The sequence below is a fragment of the Arachis hypogaea genome, chromosome 20, assembly GCF_003086295.3.
Source record: "Arachis hypogaea cultivar Tifrunner chromosome 20, arahy.Tifrunner.gnm2.J5K5, whole genome shotgun sequence".
NCBI classification, from domain to species: Eukaryota; Viridiplantae; Streptophyta; class Magnoliopsida; order Fabales; family Fabaceae; genus Arachis; species Arachis hypogaea.
Window position 1 is genome coordinate 130570680 of NC_092055.1, and position 7618 is coordinate 130578297.

Below are 7618 nucleotides of genomic sequence, written 5' to 3' on the forward strand. Positions count from 1 at the left end.
GGCGCCGTTGTCGGGGATTGTTTGAGATTGACAAACTACCGGTTGTCTTGCTCCTTAGATCAGGTACTTTTTACCAGTTTTCTCTTATTTTCTTTTCTTATTAATTTTCGAAAATTCTTTAAAATTTGTTTAAAAAAATTTTCATTTTTAGTCATCATTGTTTTCCTTTTGTTTGAGTCTTATGTCAAGTTTTAAGTTTGGTGTCCTTTTGGTTCTTGTTGATATTTCTTTTCTTCATTTTTCGAAACTTGTTCTTGTTTTTCTTTCTTAGTGTTCAAAATTTTCTTAGTATTTTTCTTTGTTTGATCTCAAAATATTTAAGTTTGGTGTCATTTAGTGTTTTTCCTTCAAAATCTTCGAAAATAATGTCTCTGATTTCAAAATTTGTTAGTTTGGTGTCTTGTTAGTGTTTGTTTTTCCTTTTTAAATTTTGTGAAAATTTTTAATTTAAATTAAAAAATTTTATGTTTGGTGTCTTGATTAGTAATCTTGTTTTTCTTGTTTATCTTTTCTATCTTTAAAAATGTTTATCTTATTTTTTCTTTGATTTTCAAAATTTTATCTTATCTTTCTTTTTAATTTCAAATTCTAAAAGTTTAGTAGTTTATTAGTTTTTCTTTCTTTCGAATTTAAATTTCAAAATCTTTCAAAATCAAATCTTTTGTCTTAAATTTTAAATCATATCTTATCTTATTTGACTTTTTTTTCCAAATTTTAAATTTTAAAATCTTTGATTGACTCTTCCTTTTTAAATTTCAAAAAAATTTTTAAAATCAAATCTTTTATTTTAATTTCAAATCTTGTTAGTTAATTGTTTGCCTCTCTTTTTGAATTTTGAAAATTTTTAAACCCCTTTTCTTTTTAATTTTTTATTTATTTTTCGAAATTCCAAGTTATTTTTATATATTCTATTTTTTTTATTTTCAAATTTTTAATCAACAAAAAAAAATTTCTCTAATTCTTGTTTCTTTTAGGATATTTCACTGGGAGCTCTTTATACTATGACATAGAGACTCCCATTTTGCTTTGTCTCTTGTCTGTGTATGAAGGAACAGGTAGAGTTCACTATGGACCCAATTGGGAAATGCACAACCCAGAAGAACTTTGGGGTCTTATACAGCTCCCACTCCTAAATTCTATGGAAGGAGTATTAGTGTCCATCATATTGATCCAGATGACTTTAAGGTCAACCTAGACCTGATCATGCTGATAGAGCAACATTGCCAGTTTCATGGACACCCACAGGAAGACCCCAATAAATTCATCTCTGATTTCCTGTAGTTCTACGACACTGTAAAGACCAATGGAATGGAGCCTGAAGTCTCCAGGCGAATACTCTTTCCATTTACTCTGAATGATCAAGCAAGGCTATGGTGGACTCTATTAACAAATTCTTGAACAGGTTCTCTCCCTTGCAGAGATTGACTAAGTTAATGACTGAAGTTCAGACCTTCAGGCAGGAAGAGAGCGAGTCCATCTGTGATGCTTGGGAGAGGTACAAGCAGATGATCCAGAAATGCCGCCCGATATGTTCGCAAGATGGAGTAGGATAGACATCTTCTATAAAGGTCTCTCTGAGACAGCCAAGAGGTCCTTGGATCACTCTACAGGTGATTCTATGCACCCTTGGAAAATAACATTCAAAGAGACAGATGAGCTCATTGAGATGTTTATTAATGACCAATACTTATACTCATCTGAGGATACTCCAACTTGGAAAGAAGCTCAAGACGTGGAGGATGTAGATACGATCCTTGCCCAGAACACAAATCCTGAAGTTGAACTCCCAGGAGGGGGAGAGCTCAAGTTGAATGCCCAGGATCAGAGCAAACAGAAGCAACAGAAGAGGCTGAAAGCGTTAAAGTGCACCTTCGAAGTCACAAGAGGAGATTGAGAGTTAGCAATTCATTCAGTTCTTGTACAATATTTTTGAGGAGGTACACCCCTATAGGGCCTTAGTGGGATGCCTGATGCTCTCTGTGAAGGAGACCTTGAAAGAGGATGGAACAATGGTCTGCACCAAGGAGGCCGAATCTATGGAGGTGTGCATTCCTGAGGAATTAAAGGAAGAAAAGGCTCAAGAAGAAATGCCACTGCTACACGCCCTATTGGGGGCACAGGAGTCTGAAATACCACGCCCTCAAGAGCCCCAAGAGGAAATTGAGGATAAGAATCACTCACAGTTCTTGGAAGCACCTAAGAAACTGCAAATCAATACTCCTGTTGCTGAAGTTTTAAAGAGCTCACCCTCTGAAAAGAAGGCTTTAAAGGGAGATGAAATAGAGGTATTGATTGAGAAGTACAACACACCATTTCAGAATAAGCTACCAAGGAAGATGCCAAACCCAGAGAGCTTTCAGATTCTATGTACTATTGGAAAGATCACTGTTGACAAAGCCCTGTGTGATCTTGACTTAAGTTTAAATCTGATACCTCTATCTGTGAGGAAGAAGTTGGGAATTCAAGAGGCACAAGCAACAAGGATTACCCTGCACATGGATGACCAGTCCCTATGGCAGACATATGGGCTAGAAGAGAAAGCACTAAACAAGGTTGGAGAGCTATTCCCCCCGACAGACTCTATGATACTTGACAAGGGAGAAGCAACAGATGGCTCCATCATTCTCAAAAAACCATTCATAGTCACTGGAAGAGCCCTAATAAGTGTGGAGAGAGGCAAAATGGCATTATGGTTGCATGAGGACTGGAGGTTGTTCAAGGTTTTTAAACCTCAATTACCCCCTGACAAGGGAGGCACTTGCATACAAAATTTAGCATTCAAGCCTCCTACCTTGGATGGAACCAATTCGATTCCCCCTACCACCAAACGTAAGTTTGGTGTTGGGTGTGCACTCTCAACCAAAGAAGAAGGTTCCAAGAGGAAGATGCCTAGGGGATGAAAAAAAAAAGATCCCTACTGAAGGCTTTTCGCCAGGGATGAGGGTAGTATTCATTACAAGCCCAGTCCTACCTCAGGCAGTGAACAGGATTTTGTCTCTTGAGCATATTAAGCTGATCTATGAGAGCACAGGAAGGAAGCCCCCATTGAGGAGTGAGGATATAATCCTCTATGACTATCTCCCTCCTTGGAGGAACTGTCCATCAAGCTAGTGACAGTAAAAAAGTGCTTGTTGGGAGGTAACCCAAACATGAGTAGACTATTACTATTTTCTTTCTTTTGTTTATTCACATTTGACTTTATTTTTAGTTTATTTTATATAGTCTTTCTTTTTGCTTATTTTCAATTGGTTTTGTTTTAGTTCTTTTTCTATAGTTTTTCTTGACTTTTTGATGTTTGTGATCATGTGCAGTACACAGAATAGAGACAGAAACATTCAAGACTAAAATTGGAACACCCTAGGGAGAGTCCCTTGCTGGCATTGAACGCCAGACAAGGAGAAAGCTGGGTGTCCAACGCCCATACAGGAGCTGAGAAGAGCCACTCCTTGATCCCCTTTGGGCGTTCAACACCCAGTAAGGAGTTTGTGCTGGCATTGAATGCCAGGATAGCAAGGAAGATGGGTGTTCAACGCCCATGGAGGAGTATTAGCTGGCATTGAACGCTAGAATGGGAGCAGTCTGGGCATTCAACGCCCTTGAGGGAGCAACCAGGTTCAGCAATTTGGCCTCCAATGGGTGTTCAACGCCCCAAAGGGAGCAAAAATTTGGCGTTGAATGCCAGGAAGGGAGTATCCTGGGCGTCCAACACCCAAAAGGGGGGCAGAAGCTGGCGTTGAACGCCAGCCAGGGAGCAAAGCTGGGCATTCAATGCCATAAAGGGGGCAGCCAGGACCAACTATTTGGTCCCCTATGGGCGTTCAACGCCCATTCCTGGCTTTGAACGCCAGGTAGGGGGCAGGGAATTTGAAATTCCTAGCCTCTTAGGATAGTGGCTCCTACAGAATCTCCACCTACCCCACTTTCTTCTTTCTCCTACAAACCTTGAAACCCACACCCTACTCTTCTTCTTTCCCATACACCCTCACCAATCACAACCACATCACTTTTTCCTCTTTCCAACACCCATCATAATCTCCATCATTCAATTCCCACCAACCCCACCTACTTCAAATTCAAACTATTAACACCCATTCTTCCCTCCCATTCAACCGAAACCAACCCCATCCCTCCCCTATAAATACTCCCTCATACTTCTCTTCATACTCACACCTTCTACACACTCTCCCCCTCTTACCATATACACTTTCCACACTCTTATTCTTCCTCATCCCCCACTTGGTTGAAGCCTTATTCCTCCTTTCCTTCCTCCTATCTTCTTCCTCTCCTATTTTTTTTCCGGTACTCAAATTTGCTTGAGGACGAGCAAACATCTTAAATTTGGTATTGCAAAAGCTATGCTTTTTTACTTCTACCATCCCTAAGTATGGCACCAAAGGTCAAGTGAAGCCTCAAGGAAGAGAAAGGGAAAGGCTCCCGCTTCCTCTTCTGAACCACGGGAATCATGGAGATTCTTCACTAGAGCCCACCAAGATCACTTCTATGTTCTGGTGAGGCACAAAAGGGTGATTCCTGAGGTCCCCTTTAAGCTCAAGGAGGATGAGTATCCAGAAATCCTTGAAGAAAACTGGAGAAGGGATTGGAAAATTCTAGCCCATCCTATCTCAGGCGTTGGCACACTAATGGTGCAAGAATTCTACGCCAACGCTTGGGTCACAAAGGGCCATGACATGAGCGTGAACCCACAACCCAAGAACTTTCGCACTATGGCTCGAGAACAACTCTTGGACTTCAGCTCGGAAAGTGTGAGGGTGGCGTTGCAATTGCCTCAATTGCAAGGTGACCCACACTCCTACACAAAAAGGTTCAACTCCGATTAGAGGTTGGAGCAAGTGCTCACAGACATCTGTGTGGAGGGAGCTCAAGCCAGTGGCGAGCGGATGGTTGGAGCTTGTACAACGCTCCATCATTCCTACTAGCAACTGGTCTGAAGTGACTATTGATCGAGCAATAATGGTGGATTACATCATGCTCGGAAATGAGGTAGAGGTGTACGAAGTAATCCCTCAAGAAATATACAAGGTAGCCACAAAAGCCTCTACCAAGGCAAGGCTAGCCTTCCCGCACCTCATCCATTGCATGTGCAACTTAGCTGGAATTAACATCCCAGGTGACGCCCTTATTGAGAAGGATAAGCCCATCACGAAGATGAGGATGGAGAATATCAGAGAGTCGGCACATGAACCACAGCAAAAGCCTGTGCAGCCGCCTCCACCAGAAATTCCTGAGATGCCTCAAGGGATGTATTTTCCTCCCCAAGACTATTGTGATCAACTGAATACCTCAATAGGGGAGCTGAGCTCAAATGTGGAGCAGCTAAGGGTGGAGCACACTGAGCACGCTAGTACCCTCCATGAAATAAGAGAAGATCAGAGACGATTGATGGAGGAGCATCAGAGGCAAGGGTGTGACATAGAGGAGATCAAACGCTCCATTGGATTCACTGTACTTTTATTTATTGTTTGTTTTCTTTTCTAAGTTCATGATCACATTTACTAGTTTGTTACTTTCTAGTTATTTTCTTGTTTTATTTCTATTATAAGATATCCCATGTATCCTCACCATGCTTAAAAAGAAAAAATTATTTGAAAAAGAAACAATGAGATACACAAGTTTTAAGTATATCATGAGTTATTCCAATTAATTTGATGTGGTGGCCTTGCATTTATCTTCTAAATGTATAAATTAACAGTGCATGATTGATATTAAAATTGAGAATGTTGGCTCTTGAAGAATAATAAATTTAGAGAAGTATTATTGACTCTCTAAAAAAATAAAAAAAAATTATTGATTCTTGAAGCAAGAAAAAGCAGCAAAAAAAAAAGAGAAAAAAATATATGCTCATAAAAGAAAAATCAAAAGAGCAAGGATCCAAGGCTTTGAGCATCAATGGTTAGGAGGGTTAAAAATCAACCTAAAAAGCTCAAATGAGTTGCTATCCCTAACTAAATGCTTATGGTGTGAAGGTGTTAAGTGAAAAGCTTGAGACTGAGCAGTTAAAGTTGTGATCCAAAGCAAAAGAGTACGCTTAAGAACTCTGGGTACCACTGTCTGAAAATTTAAGCAAAGCTAAATTCAAATCCAAGAGGTTCTTCCAGTTAAGTGCCTGTGGTGTTTATGTATCCGGTGGTAATACGGAAAAACAAAACGCTTAGAGTCACGGGTAGGCTCAAAGGTACAAAGCACCAAAAGAAGTTGTGTTCAAGAATTAAGAAAATCTAAAATAAGAGAATCAATAGTATTATCTGGATTCTAGTTCCAAGAGAAGCCAATACTTCTGAGCTTCAAAGGAAAGTGAGATGCCAAAACTATTCAGAAGTAAAGAGTTATTAGCCCCGCTCATCATTTGGAACTGAGCTTCGTTGAAAAGCTTTAAAACTTATTGTATCTTTCTCTTCTTTTTAGTCTTACTTGTTTTTGGTTACTTGAGGATAAGCAACAGTTTAAGTTTGGTGTTCCGATTAGCGAATATTTTATACGCTTTTAGATGCTATTTTCCTAGTGTTTTAGTATATTTTGTTAAGTTTTATTAAGTTTTAGTAGGTTTAAATGCAAAATTCACTTTTTAGATACTACTTTGAGCTTTTAGGTTTTTCTTATGATTTTAGGTGAATTTTGGGTGAATTTGACATGTTTTGTCAAAGTCTGATTCAGAGGAAAAGAAAGGACAACAGATGCTGTCAGATCCTGACCTCCGTGTACTCAAACGAGCATTTCTGGAGCTACACAGGTTCCAATGAAGCTTTCATAACAGCATTAGAAAGCTAACTTCCATAGATTTCCATCAATATATAATGGTCTATGCATTACTTTGGAAATGAAGGCCCAAAACGGGTGTTGAATGCCCAAACTACCCACTTTCTGCCGTTCAACGCCCCAAGAGGATAGAGCCCAACGTTAAACGTCCAAAACTGGCGTTCAACGCCACAAGGGGAGCAAGGAAGCAGCATATCTACCCTCTATTGGGCGTTGGACACCCACTCCCTCAAGTTAAAAGCTAAGCTCAGCCCAAACACTCACCAAGTGGGCCTAGAAGTGGATTTTTGCACCTTTTGCTTAGTTTCTTTCATTATTGTAATTTCTAATTATTATTAGTTTCTTTTTAAGTCTAGTCATTAGTATAAATAAGGGAAGATCACCATTGTTTATGATCTTCTCCACCATATTCAAACTACACACTTTATTCTTTGTACAATATGAGCAACTAAGCCTCCTAGGTTAAGGTTAGGAGCTCTGCTGATTCTTATGGATTAATATAATTATTTTTCTACTACAATATGTGTTTGATTCTATTCTATGATGCATTGTCGTTCTTCATCCTTATGAATCTCGATTCTACATGAGTTTCTTACGGGTTCGGACCCGGATAGTATTAAGCTACAGCTTGAGGATGCATCACGGGTTCCAACAAGTTATCTGGGATAATTGGGGTATGTGACATAAAACCTCGTTAGTCAAGGGTAATTGAGGTTCCTGTGGCTCTAAGGGCTAGAACCATAAGAGCGTCAGTCTTTGATCCGGAAGATTCGACCTTGTCTGTGGCGTTTTAAGTAGGATCAGCAAGGAGATTGAATTGCACGCGCTTCACCCTCTCCCAGAT